Source organism: Struthio camelus, chromosome 2 (genome assembly GCF_040807025.1).
Source record: "Struthio camelus isolate bStrCam1 chromosome 2, bStrCam1.hap1, whole genome shotgun sequence".
NCBI lineage: Eukaryota > Metazoa > Chordata > Aves > Struthioniformes > Struthionidae > Struthio > Struthio camelus.
Genome location: NC_090943.1, coordinates 118,479,314 through 118,502,869, shown reverse-complemented (window position 1 = coordinate 118,502,869; position 23,556 = coordinate 118,479,314). Strand labels below are relative to the sequence as shown.

The 23,556-nt window shown below is 37.6% G+C and overlaps 1 protein-coding gene across 8 annotated transcripts in view; it reads right to left on the bottom strand.

Annotated features, from left to right (window-relative positions):
• Positions 1 to 23,556, bottom strand: part of DLGAP1 (DLG associated protein 1) — a 414,683-nt gene that overhangs the window by 212,442 nt on the left and 178,685 nt on the right. The window lies entirely within an intron of this gene.

Below are 23,556 nucleotides of genomic sequence, written 5' to 3'. Positions count from 1 at the left end.
TCTAACATTACATTCCACTCTTCATGCGTTAACCTTCATTCCAGCACTCCCACGTACAATCCCACGCACTATGAGCTAAAGACATTCTCACAGTTTGTCACGTTGCCATCACACCCTGGCTTCCTTGACACTATGAAAGCTGCTAATGGCTGTGTCTAGAGATTTGATGTTTTCACCCCTTAATTATCAAAGGCCTGGTTAAGCTTGTCTGTCAGCTCTGTGGAAAATTGGGAGAGGCAGACACTCCTCGCTTGATCAGGGCACAGCAGCCACAATTTTAGTGTTTGGACTGCAGATTCTGCATGCCTGCCTGAGAGATGCTGCAGCAGGTCCTGCTTAGCTAAAGGGTCTTCTTCCATGTCATCCACTGGCCTCCACCCATACGCAATTCCGGACATGAGTCTGGCACTGAGATGACAGCTCGAGGCCCCATGTCCTAAATCCTGCTCATCTCTAACACAGGGCCTATGGTGACTAGAAAAAAAAAGCAGATGAATTCTCTCCTTAATGATGCAGCTACAAAGCCTACCCTGTTCAGGTACCTCTGTTTTATGTGAAAAAGTCTACCAGGAGGAAGGTGTCCAGAAAGAGAGAGTTAGGCTATCTCGTATGAACTGGGCTGTTTATTTGAAGATGGCTGTAAGGCGACTCTCAACTGCAGTGGGAAGGGCTAACTAAAATGATGTGGCTAGCTCCTGGAGGTTTACGGAGAAGGTTTCCTTCTCATAGCCCGTAGCAAAAAAGCTTCTTAGCAATCTATCACAGTCCAAATAATGAACCACTTCCTCCAGCAATTTCAAATTAATATGACAGTCTTCTGTGCCAGGAAAACACACCACTTACCTATTTCTGGAATCCAGTTTATTTAGTAGATGATATCCTTATTAGTTAAGGGACTTGCAATTAGATGTTCTTTACAGTTTTTCAAGGGAATTTTTTTTTGCCCCCAAGAAGAATGAGGGAAGAAAGGCCACTTCTATAATTAAACTACTAAGCTGTGACGGTCTTTGAAAAAAGAAACAGAGGCAGTCTCTGGTTAGCTCTGAGAGCTATTGCTGCATGAGGAAGGCCACATATGCAGCGCGCTGTAAGGAACGCAGCATGCCACCAACACAGGCGCTGCACTGAAGGACAAACATCAAATGAAAGGCAGGTGGAAACTGAACATTATGGTTTTGTGCTAGAAAGCCGTAAAGGTACACAGCCTCCTTCAAGAAGGCGTAGCAAATTATTACTTGTTAGGACAAGCACTTCCAGCAGTTCCTTCTTCCTGTTACGTATATTTAAAACAGGAGGGTTCTGTACTGCCCCACTGTGTAGTACAGGAACACAATGCACATCCCACTGAAAGATGGGAGTAAGACTGGTTTTAATCCACCTTCCTGTTCCAAATGCTTTTTAGACTATGTTGGGCAGATGCTCAAACTGTAGGACTTCTAGGACTATCCCACATAGCGCAGTCCTGTAAAGTACAGCCTGGACAGCTGTTGACTCACATCAGATCTCCTTTCCTTTCACAAATACTGTCTGAGCACATCCCCAGTACCAGGTCTTACCAAGAAATCTTCACAGGGCAACACTGTGGTGGTCTTCTCCAACACAGGGTGTCTACATGCTCCCACACCAACTGCTTTAATTAACTGTCAGTCACTTCTGGATGGGAATTTAACACTGATCGCTACTTAGTGAACGCAAGTGCCTATTTGCAAATATGCAAGTTAAATTAAGGAAGTGCCTAAGTATTCTTGTGAATTTGGATTTTAATAAACTATTTTATTTACTGTACAATTTCCAAATGACATCAGAAATGTTTTCATTCGTAAGTGAAAACTTTTTGGAAACCTGAAACACTGTCTAGGAGTAACTGCTCAATTTAAATTGCATTTTGGACATCAACAAAGTCTGAGTTTATATTTTATATTAATGAAATACTATCAAATGTAATCTAAACAATTTAATGGTTGGCTGGGTTAATTAGCATTTTTCAAAGACTGATAATTAGTATGTTTTAACCTCAAGGTCACAGCTCAAATACAAGATCATGCTGGTTAGGGCAATAATTAAGAAGATAAATATAGCATTTTTCATCTCAGAATCTTAACATGCTTTACTCCTGTACATGAGTATTTCCTCAAAACACCTATAAGCTAAGTGACAATTTTTAAGGCTCATTTTACAAAGAAGTAGGCTGAGACACTGACAAGAAATAACATTTTCTTCAATCATCATAGTAGAATGCAGGCAAAAAGATTTTGCACATGGCCTGGTAAACTGTCTTGACAACTTTGCAAGGCTGATAAAAATATATGTCCTTTTTTATCCTTTTCCAAAATGGAAGTGTCACTGTTGAGCTGACACAGAGAGTGTTCTTTTCGCGCAGCTCCTCTAATCTGTCAATCACACTGAAACCCACAGACTATTAAATATTAGTAAAATGAGCAGATCATTCCTGTTTTCTGTTTTTATTTTTTATTTTTAATTTTTTTTGCCTAAGGCTACCATCTCCATTCAAAAGAAATCACACAACTACATAAAGAGCTTTCAGGGAAGACAATATGTTCCAAATGCCTAATACCACTAAGACCACTCAGCATTCCCTTCATCCAATTAAAAATTCCCTTTGCTAGAAAATTCAAGCTGTATTAATTTAAGTACAAGACTGCTTGTATAGTACCAAATAATTTGAAACCATTTCCATTATGAAATCTCTGATACACAGTTTCTAACAGTATTACTATCGATTATTACATACAACTCCTTCATACGATGTAGTGTCATTTATGGTTTAGGGCATTTTAAATCCCAAGAGCTTCAGCTACACGTATCAGAGCAAAGAGCTCCTTTCCCAAACACTTAATCAGTTTTCCACTGATTTACTATTATTTGTACTACTTAGGTACAGGAGACTTCCACTCGAAATCAGACAGAAATTGTGCTGATCTGAGATCTCATCACTAGAATCTTCCAGTTGAACTAGTCAAGATAGATGAATAGGAGGAGCAAGGAAATATGATGTCCATTTACAGAAATGTAGCAAAACCCCCAAAATATGGGAAGGAATTTGCCTGAAGTCAAACAGAACGCTTGCACTGAAAACCCAGTTTGGTACATTAGTAAGACCTTCCAAGTTGTAATAACAGGCGGGATTCAGGTACTGAAACATACAGTAAGCTTGTACCATTTCATATGCCTAAACACCTACAGCTGTTGAGAGATTTGCATGGGGCTGGCAGACATGAATTAGGACTGGGAGCTAAACTGTGTCCTGCTGGAGCAATGGCAGGATATCTTACAGCGCCTAAAATGGCAAGAGACGTCTAGGTTTAGGCAACTGAATCCAGCTTGTGTATGAGACAGAAAACAGTCTCCAGTTTTTTTAATGGGAAAAGTTAAAGAATCTGTATCTTTTGGTTTTGACTTTGTTTGATTTTGAAGCTCCACTGGTAAAAAGCAGTGTAAGGCTGGTATGCTGCCAGAATCAGGTCATCATTAGAAAATCCTCCCTTCATACAGAGAGTGTAAACGTCATGCAGTGTTCATGGTTCAGTTTCAACTTTCCTGATTTTCCCCTGCAGACTGGTGGCCTGGTGGCCAGTACAGTCGCCTCCTCAACTTCCGATTATTTCACAAGCAAATTATAATTAATATAAAATTAAGTCTAGAAAATGAAGTCTGTTGAAAATGAACACAAAAAAGCAAACTTCTCTTTCTAATTATGTGCTTTCATAGAAAGGATGGAGCACTGTACCATACATTTTCCAGGTTTCTCTCTTCTTTTATGAAACCAATTAAATAAATCTATGAAAGACATCAAGCCAAAGAGGCATGAACTGATACTATCCCTAGGTACTAACTACTTTTCCACATGTACCTCTTCTAAATTCCCTTAAACATATTACGCTGTGTACCGCATGGGACATATAAATCTTTCTTACACTAATTCTCACCCCTTCTTGTGCAGGTTTCAGGGCATCTGGAAAAGTTTATTTTCTTGCTACAAAGTCTAAGACGCTCCTTTATTCTCACATCATAAAGAACTTGCATAAATACTTTGCAACATTAAAAAAAAAGTCATTCATTACACTCCTAGGACTAAAACAAACAAAATTCCATCTTGTCATTGTTGTAAAACATTAGAAAGTGCAATTAAACATTAGAAAGTGCAATTAGTGCAATTTTGTATGTATGTCTGTATGTATGTGTATGTACATTATGTGCATCTGTCCCTGTCAGCTTCAACACACAGCTTGCTTGGAATAGATCTAAACATTTGCGATGGAGCTCAAATCCAAACCTCCCAGTTTGACATTGCAAGATATTTGGAGCGGAAATCAAAGACTGCATTGTCTTAGAAAGCAGACTTACCATGTGACGTGTCAAGCACACAGACCCTGCATTTCAGGGCAGAGGCCTTAAAACATTCTTCTGCTGACAGGTGTACTCAGGGAGAATGAAGGGTTGTTGATCGTAATATCCTTATGTATTTTCTGCAGCCTAGTCACACTAAATGTAACAACACAGCTTGGAAGACATGTTACTGATGTAATTCTGTGCTGTGGCTGAATAATATTAACCAAATTCATCTAACCTTTGAAGTGCAAACTTTTCTGTTCTCTATTCTAAAGACTGAAAGAAGTACAAATGGAGGCTTTCCAGTTAGCTGTGCCATCCTTATCTCTCTTTTCTCCAGCAAACACAAAGTGCACACACACTGAAGGCAGATGGACAATAACTGTGTGGACAATAACTTGGAGAACTATACATTTGTTGTAAAATCTGGTGACATAATAGGAAATCAGAACTTCATGCAACTGTTTATACAAAGAAGATCACTTATTTCGCTGTTTTATTTTTCCTGAAGATCACGGGCCAAATTCTGTAGCTGTGTGTACTCAATATATAGCTGCACAGAATTTGGAATCCTGCTTCCAAATGCAATTAGTTGTTTGCCATCAGTAGTCAATGTCTGAATATCTGCTGCTATGCAAGCATATTCACTTTTCCCTAACTTTTAAAAAGTATTTATCCATACTAACCTCACCATGTTGCTGTGTCACATACGAACACTGTGAAGGATTTCTCATAAACATTTCAATCTTCAGTTACTATCTCTGTAACACATTACTCTTATAACAGCTCTGTAATAGCCTAATGCAGATTAACACAAAGGCCAATACAGTTTTACTTCCTTTTCTATTAATGTTCATTTTAGAAATGCCTAAACACCTGCTGTCTTCCAGACTGAGGTATTTTTGTCAAGTTTTTTTTTTTAAGAAACTATTGAAGTACTTTCAAACAGAAAGAGCAAAGTTCCTATGATGAATTCAAAGACATTGATTCTCCACTTTTAGTCCTGTTGCACAAGCGCTGAATAAGAATCACTGTACCACAGTGCTGACAGCGTCACAGGAGCAGCAAAAGGGTGCTGTGGCTCAAGTAACATGTGCTCTTTTCAGCTACACTTTACCAAAAAATCTTGAGAGCCCAAGGCATGCATGAGGCAGTGGTCTAAGGGGGAGCAAAGGCAAGGATGTGCTGCACTGCAGCATTTCCTTTTTGTCTGCTGCCCAGCCAAGCTGTGCCAACTCAGGAAACTTTGTGGGAAAAAATCAAAGCATAATTTAGGTTGGCATGGACCTCTGGAACTCATCTTGTTCAGCCCACTGGCCAAAGCAAGGCCAACTTCAAAGTTAAAGCCACACTCAAAGTAAGATCAGGTTGCTCAGGGCCTTGCTCCGTCAAGGTTTGATTATCTCCAAGGATGGATATTTCACAACATCTCTTGGTGACCTGCTCCAGTGTTTGATCACCCTAACTGTAAATTATTCTCCCTAATAACCCCTGGAATTTCCCTCAATGCAACTTGTGTTTGTCACTTCTTGTCCTGTCATGGGCATCCCCAAGAAGAGTCAGACTTGGCTGTCTCTATAACCTGTATTAGGTAGTTGAAGATAGCAAGAAGATCCTCCCATTCCTTTCTGAGCAACATTAAGCAAACCTAGCACTTAGTCTCTCTTTACACATCAAGTGTTTCAGCCCCCTCATCATCTTGGTGGCCCCCACACTGTATGTTGCCAATTTCAATCCCAGGACGTGGCCATACATGCCACCGTATGCTGTTAATTTTACTCATCTGATGTTCTGCAGTCTCCTATCTGCAGTGGTGAAGTGCCCTTGTGAAAGGCAAAGAATTGTTTTGTATAACACACCATGGCGTGGACCTCAGGATATCTGAACTCTGCTTCACATTCTCGTATTTTTCTTGTGTGTGTATAGCGGAAAGCCACCCACTTGGGATAGATTCTAGTAGCGACTGTAGAGCTCTAAAGTTGAACTAAACACACAAATTTAGTTACCTAGCATGCAAACACAATGTTTTGTCTATTTTGATTACATAAGAAACAGAGGACAATTGGGCTCCTGAATTAGCCACTTCAGTTAATTGTCAAAGGTAATCTGAAAGATAGATTAGGGCCCAATGTTGTACAAGAAAGGAATAACATCATATTGAGCTAAATCTGGGAAGCACTGGAGTAACAAATGTCTATGTTACCAATAGTATCAGCTTTGAATTCGGCCACTTGTGTGTGAGTGTGTGTGCGTGTGCGAGTGTGTGTGCTTCAGTAAAGTATGGCCAAGATAGAAAGCTGTAAAGCAAAAGTCAGAGTTAAAACCCAATAATTTTACAAAGATTTTAAAGAAGATCAAGGTAGATTTCTAATTCTTCACCTCATTTCAGATACAAATGCAATAATAATCGGTTTGCCACTCCTTACACATGTGCAGTCATTTTAGCTAGGTCTCCAGCTGTATGAGCTCTCCCTATAAAACCAGGATCACATCATGCTGGGCAGTGCATCTGCAAATGGTCGGAGATGTTGTTGCACTGAAGACCAAACAAAGCACCTTGTGTGGTGAAATGGAACTCAAGTTCACCGAAAAGCAATCTTCTAGAGATTCCAAATGTCCCTTAGATGGAGACAGCACTTAAAAGCTGCTGACTGGGCAGGAGTAAAACTGTGGACTTGTGAGGCAATGCCTTTATGGATAACTAGAAGTGTCTTGAGACATCCCATATCCTGTCAGTGCTTAAATTACATCTTTAAGAATGAGATCTACTGTCTGAAAGACAAGCTAATTGACTCACATTCTGACATTTTGTAGCTTACATTAGCAGATGTCCTGCTTACAAGAAATGGGCAAGGTGTCCCATAAGGGGCTCTGAGCGCACACATTCAAATGAATACAGAGCTGCTTTCACAGTAATAGCCTTTCTTAACTGAAAATATAAAAATGAACATTATTACACCATCCAAATTCACTCTGAAGTGCAAATGTTCTGCAATATAAAAATTATTTGCCATAATCCTGTTGAAGCAGACTGCAAAGCAGATGAGACTCCATGTCAATGTGGTAGAAATCTGAAGTCTGTTCCCAGCTCTACTTAAAGTGACCTTGTAGAAACTCTCCAAAATTTCATTTGTGAAAATGAATCATTGAAACTGATACTGTCAAAGGTAGCAATATGAACCATGTGTAATGCGAAGGAAATGGAAATATTAACAGCAATTAGAAGGAGAGCTGGAACTGAAATTTATGATTTCTGGGCTTCCAATCAAATGTATCTTTTTCCACTGCAGGATAATAACGAGGACTGTCTGCATCTTTTCCGTGGTTGTGCTGGTTCAGATAAAAGCGTCTGATCAGGCAGCTGTGTGCATCATCATACTGTATATAAAATAAATGTGAAGAACTGAGAATATTAAATGATGGAAATCTGAATGTCCAAGCCACAACCAGTGGCACATAAATCACTCCTTTTTTCCCCAAAGCAGAGTACTTTCATTTTACCTTTTCACAACTGTAAAGCACATTTAGTAAGGGGACTCAAAATACGTTTGTTCAGTTTTCACTGAAGATACTACTTTTCTAATCTTTTTAAATAATCACAAACACTTAAATAAAAGTAAATAATTTTTCCCATAGCAATACAAGCTTCTCCCTTCTCCTAAAAGGGATCTCACCCCAAGAGGGGTAAACAAAAGTCTTGCACTACATAAATGAGCCATTATTTGTCCTGCAAACCTTTATTATTAGTGATAATAACTGGAAATGACAGGAATCCGACCTGACTCTCAGGGAAAAGAGAATGCAGCAGTTTAACTTGCAGTTTTAACTTGCAAAATGAAAACATTTGATACAGAAGTTGTGAGACACAATAAACACAGGCCACCACAAAGTTACCTTGAGAGTTGCTTTTAAGGGTAAAGCCTGACCTGAAAATACTGGTGTAGGCTTTTCACAGTATTAGAATAATGATAGATAAAAATTCTTTGGAATTTATTTCCACTAGAATATGCGAAACAAGAGAACCGCTAGAATAGCTACAGTTTCTGTAGACATATAAACTAAATACTTTATATTACCATAATATTTCATTTTATGATGTGATTTTGTTTTACTATACTTGAATTTTTGTTTCAATATATATTTATATTTATATGTATTCACTATATTTTAATTTTTTTATACGAAACTAAATTTAGTAATAGTGAATTTTATGTCATGTTAGGATAGAACCTGCAATAAATATTTTTAAGGGCATGCCCTAAGAGACCCAACAGGGATGTTTAGTTGTAAGGAGCCTAAAGTACTGAAAGTATTAAATTGGACTTTGAGCTGTCAGTTCTGAGGGTATTTCAAAGTAAGTTAACACACATCAGAGTGATCAATCATGTCAGCTCTTGAGTGGAATTCACCAGGCCTTCTTCTTCCTTAGACTTGGTGTACTTTAAGGGTATCATTAGAAATGATGTCTCATTCTCTCACGTACAGGCGGGTAAGTAGGAAGCCACTTCCAGGGCTGACAGGAACAACTTTGATATAAAGTAAACAGAGGAAGAAAATTGGATCCATTGTTTGCAAAATCCCCCAAGAGTGTAATTATTGTTTGCTCATCTTGTCAGAGAAGTAGACAAACCATAATACAAGATTAACGTCTTCAAACAGATTGGAGAAACTCTGCAAAAAACAGACCCGTCTATGTAATTTTAAGAGACAGCAGCTCTGCTTCTCAGACCTTTAGCCTGGTTTTAAATTGAGTCTAATTTTTTCAATTTTCCCTTTCATCAATAAATATTTTCTTCCTTTGACATGAAAGGTTCATCACGCTGTTTGATGACATATCAAGTCCTCCATTTCTGCCTACAGAAAAGTACAATAAACAAACTCCTATATCTATAAAAATATTGTATCTGCTGTATGCACAGATGTGTGTTAGACTGAAGTAACTTCTCTAAGCAATTTCTAACTTCTCAGCTTTTTTCTCCCCCTTCAGTACTGAATTTGTTGCCACATACCCCATAAAAATACCATGTTTCAATGTTTTCTGCTGAAAAAATGAAGGATATATCAGATTGTCTGGATTTCTACTATGATCTGGCTTTTAATTAGAGAGGACGGAGTTGTAAAAATAATTCAAGTGAATTTGCTAAGAATTTGTTAGTTTAGAAGTGAAATAAATGTAGAAGGAAATATATTTTAGGAAGGATTTCTGTTCCCAAAAAGCATTTGGCTCAGTTAATTATTCTCCCTCTGGACAGATTTTTTTCTCCTTAAAGGAGGAGTAATTAATTTATCTTTTTAAAAGAAATATAGTCCTATATTTATTGATATTGCATTTGTCATCCCCTTTCATGAATTAAACCATCAGCTCCAAGACATTTTTGCATGAACTGTAAATTAACGGTACGACAGGACCACGTGTTCCATTTACCAGACACATAGCTTTCTTCAAGCAGTACCACTTCAGCACACCAGAAAAAAAATAGTCCAGTTTGCATTAGCAGTACAGTTATATTTTACATTATGTGACAAAGAATAAGACAAACCCGCTCTTTGAATGAAAAATAAACCAAGTTTCTAACCCTCAGCTGTGTAAAAACAAGATCCAAGGGAGCCATAAAAACTCAAGAATGGGAAGATGAACAAAAAGAAACATGTATTATTTAAGTTAAGGATTTCTGGAGCTTGACAAATGTTTTTCAACATCTGGAGTTGACCACCCTGACTTTATTACATTTAAACAACGATAGGTCTGCTGTGATCTTTTTTCTTTCCAAGCTTATATAGTTACTCGATAAAAATATGTATTATGTCTAGGAGTTATCACTGATAACACATATTTCTACTTTGAGTGGGCAAAACTCAAATTGGAAGACACATTTCACTTTGTTTTTTTTGTAATAAAGGAACTGATGTTTACTCCTGCTCAAATACACTGAAAAGACCTCTGCCTTTACTTTTTTTCCTTAACGTTCCTGGTATTTTAAATTCTCTGCATACTTAGGATGGAGAACAATCACAATTGTTGCAAATAAACACTAAAGCAGCTGAGGTAGTAGGGAGAATTTTTTAAATAGGTCCTATTGTGCTATTTAATGCATTCATAAATATCATACTGCAACAGAATGTATTTTCATTCTGTTAAGGAACTCATCTACCAGGTGAGCTCAGGGGACTGGAGACTTCTTACCAACATTATTTAATCTTGTATGCCCTCTGTGACTACCTCTCCATCATCCCATGCAGGCTCGAGATGAATCTATAAGATTCAAAACAGCGTACAGAACTTAATTTTGCACTTGTCATCAGATTCTGCGGTCTACTGAAAGGGTGTGAAATCATGGAGATCCTTGCCTTTTTCATTTCTTTGTTCTTTTATGGGAGATCCATCATGGCAGCTAGAGTGAAACAGCAATATGTCATTCAAATCCGCTGGAAGAAACCATATGGAGACTCTCAAGACCTGGCCTTTGGTCTTTGGCCTTTGGGGGCCTTTGGCCGTTGGCCCCCAAAAGGGTGGCCAAAACATCAGATTTGGGTTTCTTTACCAAAAAAAAAAAAACTCTCCACCATCATGGCATGGTGGAAGCATCTAAAAACATCTACATAGACTGAAAAGACTGAAAGTCATACAAATTTGCCGTGAGAGCAGAGACAATTTTGTATCATTAAAGACTTACATTTTTTATTTTACAAGTTCACATAAAAGACTCTATAAAAATCTGATGGGCAGTAAAAGCAAGGTACACTAAATGCTAGATTTCTTAATAGATGGTATTCAGAGATGCTTGTAACGCTGAGCTCTACTGGTATAAATAAATATTGTTGAAATATTTCCTATTTGAGTATGCGCAGAAATTTTTCCTAAATTACCACATGATTACTCTTACTGGAAGCAGTTTCATTACTGTTAGCATATAGCAGGCTTTGTTTGTTTTTCTCTGGGGAGAAAATCAACGGCTGGAGAATGCCGTATCTGGTATAGTATCCTCCTATATATATCACAGAGATTTCTAATATTAGGTGCATTTATTTCCTAACTTTGTGGGAAGAAAGTCAACATAATCTCTTTTTGAAAACCCTGCTGTGCCAGCATTACTTATGTTCTAATATTTTCCACTAACCTTTCCCAGGTATAAATGAGATGTCAAGTCTAAATTAATACATGGAAATATGACCTGCCTGGCTTTTTTACTGCAAACTGACAACTCAGCTGCATGTGTCAAATGTGAATCTCCCTACCAGCTGACTAGAGACTCAGTACTAGCGTATTGCTGAACTGCAGAATTTATTATCCTAACATTGCCAGAAAGGATAACTTCTAACTTAATTTTTTAGGATAATTTTGCAGTGTTAATTCTTAATAATGAAACTTACAGAGCCTCACAAAGTCTGCTTAGTAAAAATATGGCCTACAAATAAACATCTTCCCCAGAGAACTAACTGCTTTTTCTAAACTCAGTTCTTAAAAGTTGTCATTCTGATTTTACTTTGCCTCTTTTTCCCTGATAATCACAGAAAAATCATAGAAAAATAGTACTGGGATGAACTGCAGATGGTCATCTTATCAATTCTCCTACCAAACCCAGGACTGGATACACTTGTATACTTCTGAATCTTCCTTGCTCAATAGTAGGCCTATTAGTTTTTGTCATATCCACTATGGAATTGAAAAATAAATGATTCTCTTCCTCTTTGCAGTAGTCTTTTAGTTAAGTAACCTTATTTCTCATCATTTTTTTTCCTAAACAGTCATTGTTAATAAAGCCTTTCTCTCTAACAATCAGTTTTCTAGACTCCTATCATTTCAATTGCTCTCTTCTGAACTCTATCCTACAGGTCCTAATCTTTCTTGAAGTGCACAGTGCCCAGAACCAGAAATATATAGTACTTCAGCTGAGACCCCTCAATGCCATTTCTTCCCCTCCTGTTAAAAGTTCCATGAAATGATTCATGTGAAGGATGAGGTGAAACCTGTGTATCTCCATGTACCAAACTTTGCTTATTTTCCTGTCGCCAAAAGGGACGTTTCTAGTTCACAAGGATTAAAAAAGATCTGAGAAACCTGGAAGACTCGTAAAAGCTTAACATTTCATGTCAGATAAAAACAGAAATGAAAAAATCCTATTCCTTTTTATGCAAATGTTAAAACCGTGTTCTCTACAGACCCCAAATTGAACAGGAAGACGGTACAGCATTTCAGAAAACCATGCCACCAAATCTATAGAACAATGGAATGGCCTAGCAGAGGGTGATTGAAAACATTAAAGACTTGCAAGAAAAGAACGTGTACAATTTTATCATGTTGTTGATTTTCATTGCCACGTCTTCCAATATAAACTCATCAGCCATGGATAAACATACTTTATAAAATCACATTTCCTGAAATATGTTTTAGCTCTTAACTGTAAGAGACTGATCCATGACATATCTCATTTGACATGAGTATACTTGCTTGGACACTTCAGATTTCAATACATTACCAGTTCAGTGACCAGCCTCTCCTTCTCCTATGCCATTTCACCTTACTTACCTCTCTCTGCCTATACACACAACTACAATTCTCTACTGATCCACTTTACTAAGTGTCCTTATTTCATACAGAGAAGTTAACATCATTATTCACTGCCATCCAAAAAAGGGTGTGCTGGAAAGCTATTTTTTCATAGATTTTAAAGGACATTCTTGTTGCTCCCTGAACCAAAGTTGAGATCAAGACCTGGAAAAAACAGGAGGAGAAAAGGTGGGTATATTCCTAACTCACAGCACACAGGGATCCCAGCTTTGTCCTTCTTCCGTGGCATAAAACATTTTAAGATTTTTCTAGAAATTGTCAGAGCCTGGCTGCAGCACGAGTAGTAGTACACTGGTTTACAGTCACACGACAGTATGTATTGGAAATGACAATGACACAGATGGTTGACACTATTTCTAGGTGATGCAAAGCATTCAATATTAGATCAAATGCCTTCCACTTCAGGAACTAATGAAGGTGACAGCAATGTAGGAAGCAGTCGTTTCCTAAACAGCTAATTAGAATACTCCTCAGAATAAACATGAATAACAGCTAGTTATTATTGCAATTATTCATTTCTGTTCCAGTCACTTTGCCTTCTTGGTGCACGTTAATGCACTTTAGAGACAGCAAGCACAGCTGAACAAATGTCATACTGCGCCTGAAATTCCTGAAGCACAAAATATGAAGACAGTATATTGTTGATCGTGCGAAAGAGATATGAAGTCATTACTGGAAGACAATAACCTAGGTGCCGTCATATGTCAATGTCTAAGTCTTCCTTTGAAAAGACATGCATACTGTGTATAGAAACTGCAAATATATATCTAGATAATAAATCTATCAGCTATATATGTTCAAACATCTGGTCCCTGTGCAAATAGGTGAATGCCTAAAAATTACTTTCATATATATTCCAGCCAGGGCAGAGACATCCCTGTTTCCACTGTTTCAAGTGTCAACAGTTGCCCTACTTAATTTGCAGTTCATATTTCTGGTACACGCAAGGTTTATGAACACGCATAGAGATGAAAATTATTTCTTTGCTCATAAACTCAGCAATTCAGTAATGTGGGACATTCCATCCCGAGCTTTATTCGCTACTATGCTTTCACTGCATTACTCTGGGAACAGTTTTGGGTACACTGACTGACCAGACACTTTTACCACAGCTGTCTGTTGCTCTATGGAAAATTGATCTCACTAACTCCCCAAGGCCACTTACCCTTTCAAGATGCAGTTCACTAATGAATTTCATCAATAAGATTTCTATCACGAATTTTTGCTTTTGTATATGAAAGGTGAGCATTACAAACTGAATATTTCTTACTAATGTGGTATTAGAGGATTTAAAAGCATTCCTATTTTAAATGTAAGCATATACTGCAGTACTTCTAAAAACTGTCAATAAAGCTGTTGAAAAATGTTATCTGTTCAAATCTCAGTTACTCTCGTAAAGTGACATAGGCAAAAAGGCATCTAAATTCTAGGAGACAAAATGTGACATGGTTCCAGAAGACTCTTACAGGATGAGGAAGAAAAACAACAAAAAGATCTTTACTAAAGAAAAGGTCATAATAAACATTTCTTGCAAGTCTTTTATCATTTCTCTTTCGACAATATAACTGCTAAGCGGTTGCATAACATCAGCAGACCCATATAAAACAACACGTCATGTCAACAAATGACAGCCACCCACTAGTAAACATTGTGATAGATCAGAAATAATACGAGAGTAGGATGAATCCCTGTGGCATTCCTAAATTAAAATCACAGAATATTGACTGGAAGCAATTTGGAACAGAAAACTGGCCTCATTACATTAAGATTTTCAGGTCTGATGATAAGTGTTCTCAGTGCCATGATACATCTTTCTCAGGTGCAGCAAGGTGTTCCATAATTAGACTTGAGAAAGGATGCAGTAATTTTTAATAAGAGGTTTTATGGCATCGGAAATAATGGCAGTACAACAGTAAACACATTGAAGTCATCCTTTTTGCCCCCTTCCTTTCTGATAAGATTTTTAATATATTCTCATTTTTATGTATGAGCAAGACAATTCACTATCTAATATCTCATGACAGAGTATAAATTTCAAAAGTAGACAAAAGATATTAGACCATGAATTCAATATGATTTAAGTTTCTAAAATTCTTTAGACATGTCCAGATACGTTTCCTGTAGCTTATTTGAAACTTATTAAATATATTTGTACCATAGGCAGTATACACGATTTTGTCCAAATAATAATGAAAAGGATATGAGGAGGAACAAAATAACATTATTCACTTAAAATTACCAGATGCTATTTGTTGATCCTTAATCATACAACTAAAAATAGGGGATAGTCTTTTATCAAAACTCTTCAGGAGCTGAAGTCCTGATTTGGCCTATCTTGAAAGCCCCATTTGTTTCTTAGATTCTATGCAGGAGAGGGACCCTTGCAGTCTCTTTACCTGCACAAGATGCTGGCTGAGAAGAGTGACAAAATGTGACGTTTTTACATCCTTTTTAGAAGAGGCATACATTTGCCTTTACTCATAATAAGCCCCAGGGATAGTCCTCTTAGATGTTATGATAAGTGGATCAAAGAACTCTGAACATTTTATCGTTCTTAAATTAAGAGGAAGGCCATTCAGTTAAGCCCACTACTAACCACGAAGCACGTTTCCAGCAAAGCCGCCAGCTATAAGATGACACAGGCAGCCCTCAATAGCAAGATTGACTACCATTTCTCATCAGGCATTGAAGGCATCGGAGAACTGGCTGCCCACAACAGGCTGGGGAGGATAAAACAGCACTCAGCCTCCCTCCCGCCCCAGGTCCGCCCAACACTTTCACAATCTCAGAGGAGGAGAAAAGGACACAGGACAGAAAAGAGGCTCACTGGCTGCAGGCCAGACCAGCCAACTGGAGGTGACAATGCTAACAACAGTGTATGTCAAAAGCAGTATGCCCTATCTTCTCATTTCACAGAGACATGATGTGTTTCACCTAAAAATATAAGAAAGCCTTCTCAAGAATGAGGCTGTTGGTGAATATTTGTAGTTTTTCTTAAGTGTTTACTTAGTTACTTAAAATAAACTCCTCCACATTTCCCACCCAAGCTGCTCTACTACTGAGGACCAAGTATGAAGTCAGGTTTTCTTTGCCAGTCATGAAATTGCTCTCTTAAATCCACGTGATGGTGCTGAAAGAAGAACAGGTTCCCAGGCCTCTGACAGTGGGCTCTCTCCTCTCTGTCACAAGCCTTTAGACTGACCCTGGTTTTCCCTTTGGAGGTGAAAAGATTCCTGCACCATGTGACAGGCTACTAAGCTCGTCTGAGGCGCTGCGAGAGTTGCTGAGAAAGAGCCAAGCTTATCAAGCAGCTATGCTTCTCCTCTCCCACTAAATTTGCTGTGAATTCACACATTAAATTCTCACTGAAAAATGAGGAATATGTAAATCTGCAATACTTCACAGGAAAAAAAACAAACCCTACAGATCAATGTGCAGACTGCCACAAAATACATTTTGTAACAACACAACATGCAAGTCTATGTGAAGTCACTCTAAGAGATCTGGTGAAGAGTTATTGTAGCAATTCTATGTAATCAAAATTAATATCTAATTCCATAAATTTGTGGTTTAGACATTTTTAAGTCAAGAACCTAGAGACATTCTATGTGTAGGTGTGCCTTTGGACACTGACACTTCTGCTTCATCCCTGCAAAATAACATCCTACAACCTGCACTGGTTTCCATCTTTCCCTTCTAGTAAATGTTTCTAGCCCACCCACCATATTTTAAGATGACCCATTGGGTTTTCTCCTTCAATCAACATTAATTTAAGTATTTAGGCTCTGAGAGTCTGTTTCTTCTTTTTTTTTTTTCCCCCTAAATCTTCTGCTAGGCGCTGCCAACTCCAAAACGGAGTACTCAAAATTTCCTTTTCTTCATTTAGCTATTTATGTTGATTGCAGCATGGCCATCTATCACTTTTCGTGCACCGCATTGCCACTGCATGTTGCTAGAGTAACAGAATTTCAATGTTTTCCATCATATTGGAACTAAAATTTGATGTTAAATGCTGCTATACCAGACATATTACATGCATGCACCTCTCCAAAACATGAAATCACTTTTAGTGTTATGGGTTTCAAAACCAAGCAATAGAAACACTGCAAATGTTCTCATTATACCTATTTTATGCTTCTGAATTGTCTTCCAGTGAGCAGCAGAGTACTTTTCTCTTTTTTCTCTTCAAATCCTGTAAGTTGGTGAAGAGATCAGCTAGTACTTCTCAAGTACAGAGGCATCGTATCGTACAATAAAATCGACTCGACCACACTTTCTGTTCTCTTACAACACAATCAGAAGTTGACTGTCTTCAAGCTACGTACATCTTTTAATCTGAATTAGATGAATGATGCTGATTCCCCCACAGGGTTAGGCATATTTATACATGATGGGTTTTTTAAATCCCTTTCACTCCTTATTCTGTTCTCCATTCCTTTACACAATGGCATCAGTCAGAGACCTTGTCTTTCTAAACAATCGCTTTGAATGAATTTGCTTTCCTGATTCTCCACCTCAAAAAGTAATTTAAAAAGATTTTTCCTTGCTCACTGTGACAAACAAACAATAATCTCTAGACAGCTCATGTTTGATGCATGGCAGAGTTATTGCCTCATTGGCAATATTTGTTACAACAGAAAGGGCCAGCACAAGCCTTTTTAGTACTTATAAAACTCTACTGTACTGACTTACTTCGAGGCTGAATTACAATGACCAGTATTCTAAGTATAAAATGCAAGGCAAACCGAAAACTGCTTCTAGGCTGACATGTCTAACCAAGACAATTAAAGATACAATGGAATGGGGTAAAAATCCATCAGCCCTGAGAGCAGAAAAGCTTATTTGAGAATACAGATATGGAAAGACTTCAGCTTTCTGGGAAAGTAACCTGGGAGCTCACAAAAATATACAATGGCTGTAGCTTGAAAAGTAGGTGGGAAAACCTTTATACAGAGGCATCATGGTATGTTCATCAAGTCATGTGCAGAGAAACCTAAAATGGCACAATAGTGCTCAGAGCTCCAAAGATGGCTTAAGAATATTACAAATCAACGATCACGTTCCAGGTGTCTCTTTCCTACCAAAAGGATCTAGAGGGAAGCTTCTGGGCACCAATATGCTGAAATCTTGACTATATATACATTTAGTTACTGTTGATTCAGTTTGGTTGACTGTTTGCTCTAGATTGCTACAGAAACGTTTGGATTAATAATCAGCTAATGTTGCAAAGCCATTTTGTCATAAATGTGTAATCATTTTTATTCTTAGTCGGAGATATCAACTGATAATATCAGGAAGGTAATCCAGACTTCAAGTATAAGAAACTAAATTCTGTCCTAAATTCTTAAACTGCTCTAATTGTTCATAGCAAGCCAGAATCAAAGTCCTACATGAACTTACCCTCAAGGCTGACAGCTGCTAAAAATTCAGCTCCAGAACTTCTGTTTTGCTCACAGATATTTTCTAATTCTGCCAAAATATATACATTCTTTATCAGAATAGGCTGTTAAGTATATCTGATAAAAATTATAAATATGAATGTACAATTTGTCTCCTGATTTCTAATTTAGATGCATACAACATACCAGAGAGCCATTCCCTTGGTCAGAATATGACAAGGGATCCATAAATAGTTAAGTCATCTGCTAAATCCAGAAAAAAAACAATCTGGAGATACTTAATCTAGACTACTTACTCTAAATGATACTTGACTTTCTCATAAAACTTGTTTATATCTTTTGTGTAGTAAAATGTATGTGAGTCGTATTTTTTAATTATTACAATTTCCTTTTTCCTAAATTAATTTCTTTATTTCAGTTATTATTTTGGTTTTAATAGTATCAGTGATCATTACATTCTAGTTCAATAAACAAACTGTTTAGAAGACTAAATTATACATAATTTTAGTATAATAAATCTCCCCAAACCTATTTCTGACAGCATGGCATCCTACTAAAATATTCATCATGCTAAATTCTGTTATTTCATAAAAAATGCTTCGTAGCTTCTTGTCAAATAGCACAGTGTCTTGTTTACCGGAAACGTGACGTCAGTTAATAACAGATTCAAGCTCTGTTTTAACCCTCTGAAAATAAGCAGATCATTTAAAAATCCTACTTCCTTGTGTGGGGCAGTAATAGACTTCAAGACAATACTGAGAAGTGACTACAGAATTTATCTAAGAAAGATAACAATTTGTAACTTTGAAATGGAAGATCCTTTTGATTTGCTAGCTAGTTCATTCACTACATCCAGGTATTTCTCAAACCACTGCCCATCAGTTGATGAAAAAACTGTTGAATACAGTGAGTGCTCTCACTGTATTCTGAGAACCCTTTTTGACCTATGGTTTGTATCCACTACTACTATAAACACAATTATAAAATCCAGGGCAGAAGTCTACTTACTACCTTACAATCAAAAAAATCTCTATTAAAAATGTATGGGGAGAAAAGGAAACATAGCTTCCTGCCTGAAATCACTTTGACTTCAGTTACGTGATACTTGTTTGTTCTCTGTGTGCTGTACAAAATTACTGAAGCACACCGAAATGACATTTTGCCCTTGGGTGCAACGGAATAACGGATTAACTGAGTAAATGGAAGACCTGGAGCTTCCTCCAAAGGGAAAAAATAAGCTACTTAAATACTTTCAAAGCCTTTTCAAGTGTCAGCTTTCTTCAAATCAAGAGACTAATTTAGTGAACCAACTCAGGTCTCTTAAAAAAGTAGGAATGATCAGGGAAGTAGGTGGGCCATGGAACTTGATTAGTTCACCCATAACTGTGATCACCTTTATAAAGACCTGGTGATAGCCTAAAGCTTCATAGATCGCTTGTTTATAAAAGCACAGACCAGTTACATCATCAGCTGATTTTTGTATTGCATTGCAGTTCGAACCACTATCTGTGCTTTGCCTCCAGGAACTAAACTTCCAATGTATGTTTTGATCCTTCACCATAACTTAAGGAACCGTTAAGGCACAGTGAAAGAAGAGCCAAATTTTAATAAAATCAGACAGCAGTCATAGCAATTCACATATTCTACAGGAATTAAGGAGTAAAATGCAATAGCTTGATTCAAATGCAATTTTTTTTAGTGGTCAAGTACTTACCAGATATTCACTACTGATGGCACAGAGCAAAGAATCAACCTCTTATCCCTGAGTAAAGGAACCTCCTTCGAGCAATTTCAGTATTTCACAAGGAATGCTTTACAAAATCTGAGTATTTCCTGGTTCCAATTCTGTAATTTTTTTCTGCTTTCCCTCAGGTTAAATTTTATAGAATTTCTCCCTGTAGAGAAACATTTTGTTCTCTTTTCAACTTACTTATAGATTATGTGCCTTTCCGTAAAACAAATAACAAATTTAAATCCTTACTTCTGAGAATAAAGTCACAAACTCAAACAGGATGGCTCAAAAATATTCATCGAATATTCATCATTCACCCATTTGATCAAATGGGTGAAATAAGGAAAAGGTAAGCACCACTTAGATCGCAGTGTCCTGGTCTTATTTTAAATAGCTATTTTGAAAGGGAGGGTGATATTAACGTCTAGGTCAACAAGACCTCACTTTTTCTGAAATAAAGTGTATAGCTGTCTTCGTTCAGCACAAGAAAATCAAGAAACGGTCTCCTGCAGTTGTCAGAAGTTTTTCAGGAAACAGAATGAGCATAGGTATCGTATCACTGTGAGCCAAATGAGATAAAAGCAACGTAAACTAACGATAGAGAGGAGAAGAGCAGCAACAAATTACAAGATGCTTCTTTACACAGCTAATACCCCATGCTTAAATAAAACAACACTGGAGCTTCGATAGAAATCCATAACATGAAACAAGACTTCCAGAGCACTTAGGAGGTAATGATAACAACTCAGTCTTCTTGGACACAAGCAAGGATAGGCTGAGGGGTCCCTGAGGATGCATGTGGGGGCCCAAATGAGACTGCATGTGGGAGCCCCAAAAGCCAAGAGACAGGCAGCAGGAAACCAGGGGAGCAGCTGTGAATGTATGTTCTTGTACCGAGGTTAAAAAAGTAAATCCATGGTACACAGGACTGGCTGAAACTGCAGCAATGGCGTTTCAAGCAAGGAAACCGCTGGCTGTTTGTTCTCCCTGCGTTTAGAAAAATGTGCTTTCTGTATCCTCTTTGTTAATAAACAGATGATCATTAAAGAGAGAGTTGACTCACAATCCATTTCACCTCTGAGCAGAAACACCTTGGCAAGGGTCCAACTATTGGTCTGAGTAATTTTGCCATGAGGCAGCAGAACTTTCCAGAACACAAGCAATGATTTAGATCTGGCCTTCCAGCAGAACCAAGGCATTAAAAACTTAACAACCATACATCGATGAAAAGAAATAAAAATAAATCAATAATCTGCATCTTGAAATGCTATGTGCATTTTCACCTTCTGTATCTTTTCTGCTTTTCCTCCTCATTTCTACGTCCACGGTTTTCAGTGTTTCTCATCCCCTTAAATCTTTCTGGGGAAAGTACAGCCCTTTATGTAGTGAATATGAGCCTACTAACAAGAAGCTGTTTCTCTTAGTCTCCTTTCGTAGACCTCCTTGGAGTGGTGTATTGACTCTGAGTGTCCATGGATTATAGGTTAAAAAACTCTTGGGGAACTGGTGACTGGTTGATTGCCTGCCTTCGAATGGGCAGCAAATTTTCAGGGATTGAAAAACAGCTAATATTACACAATCAATCTCAGTTTATTTTGCTAAGATTTGATTCTGTCACTGTTGTTCCAAGCGCTCCTAGAAAAGCCCACAGGCAAAGCAGAAGATACAGTTCTGGCAGTTTGGTTTCATCATAATTATCTAATCAAATCTCTGCTCATTCATTCATCAATATTTTTAATCTTAGAATGGAAAGAAATCTAGTTCAGTTTTATAACGAGAATCAGAAGAAATAAAAAGAGATTTTTTTTTTTAATTAAAACTTACAGCTACAGGCAGACCCTCTATTTATGGCACCTCCACCGCTGTTTGCTTGAAACATGTACCAAAGAAAAAATCCTCTCTCTTGCCTTTTTTTTTGGACAGAAAGGGACTATCTCTGTCCTGTCCATGCACTGTTGTACTGATATGCAAGTAAAAACCATGAAAAATTATTCCACAGAATATTTTTAAAATAAAAATGACTTTTTCCTGAAAGCAGCAAATCTCACAGAATTTCGTACTGCTGTCAACACTTCTTCTCTTTCATTTCAAAGCAAATGAAAATCAACTAATTTAATTAATTTAATTAATTAAATTTGTTATCATTATTCTTAATTATTATTAATTAAATTAATTTAATTAATTAAATGAAAATTGTTTTCAGTTTTGTGATTGGAAACCAGAACACCCTCATCATGTTTTTTCTTTTTAAAATTTCTCTTTTTCTACACCATTTTTGAGAGCTATACTGGTTAAACATCTCAAATCAAGAGGAAGCGCAAAACCACCCACAATTTTTAAAAGGTTTTCCCTTAAGTGCTTTCCATCACATTTTAAATATATGTCATTAGTGCTGAGTCAACTGTAGAACCACATGGACAAGGAGGACAATGGTAACTGACTGACTGACTCTTCCTTTTTCAGTGCAATGCCACATCTAACTCTCTTTTGCTAAAGAAAATGCAGTTTGAAGGGAGACAGGTTTTAACTTGTAAGGACCAAATGGCCTTTATTCATAAATTATGAAGGCACAAGGAACTATTAGGCTCATCCAACTCAGGCTTGAATGAATAGGTACTGAACAGCTTTTATTGGCTTTCTGTAAGCCAGCCAGCCTTAAGAAAAACAGACTGTGGTTGAGCAAATCAGCCATGCTGACCAGAAATTCTTCAGTCTTGATCACACAACAATTTAAGGTGTCTTCAGAAATCTCTGTGTAAGTGAGAATGACCTGTGAATTAGCTCCCACCAGTACTTGTCCCCAAGTTCTGCATATCAAGCCACATACCAGAGAAGAAAGGAGTTAGTGACTGCTTGCATATGCGAGTTTGTTCCATATTTGTTGCAGCAGCGGCCTATGGAGTGCTAAGGGGCACTAAACTCACCTGACTCCTTGGCTTTCCACATCTTCACCAGACCTACACCATTTCAGCTCCCTAGCCAAAGCTTCAAATCAAATGTGTACGGAGCTGTGCAACTCGAACAAGAGTGAAAGTGCGCTGGAAATTAGTGATTGTTTAAGGTGAGGAAATAGTAGACAGTAAATATCACTAAAAGAGACAGAAAGTGAAGAAAATACATTTGGAAAAAAAAATTGATATTAAATATATAGGATTCTTAGGGCATTGCTCCAGTTCTTCCTGATACTGCTTAACCTCAGCCTGGTGCAGCTGAACAAGATGCTACAGGAGAGAGGAAACAGGGCCTGGACAAATACTGGCATTACTGTCAAATAACTTTAGTCACTTCAGGATCCATGTATGATAGGGCACAGAACAGTAGAGAGTAAATGTCTGCCCTTAAAAATGTCCGCCTAGAGATTTACAAAACCATAAGATAGTGTAATGAGGGAAAAAGAAAGATAGTCTACTAATACAGATTTAGTGTATATACAGTTCTTAACTGATTATTAATGATAATAACCTATCACAGAATCACAGAATGGTTGAGGTTGGAAGGGACCTCTG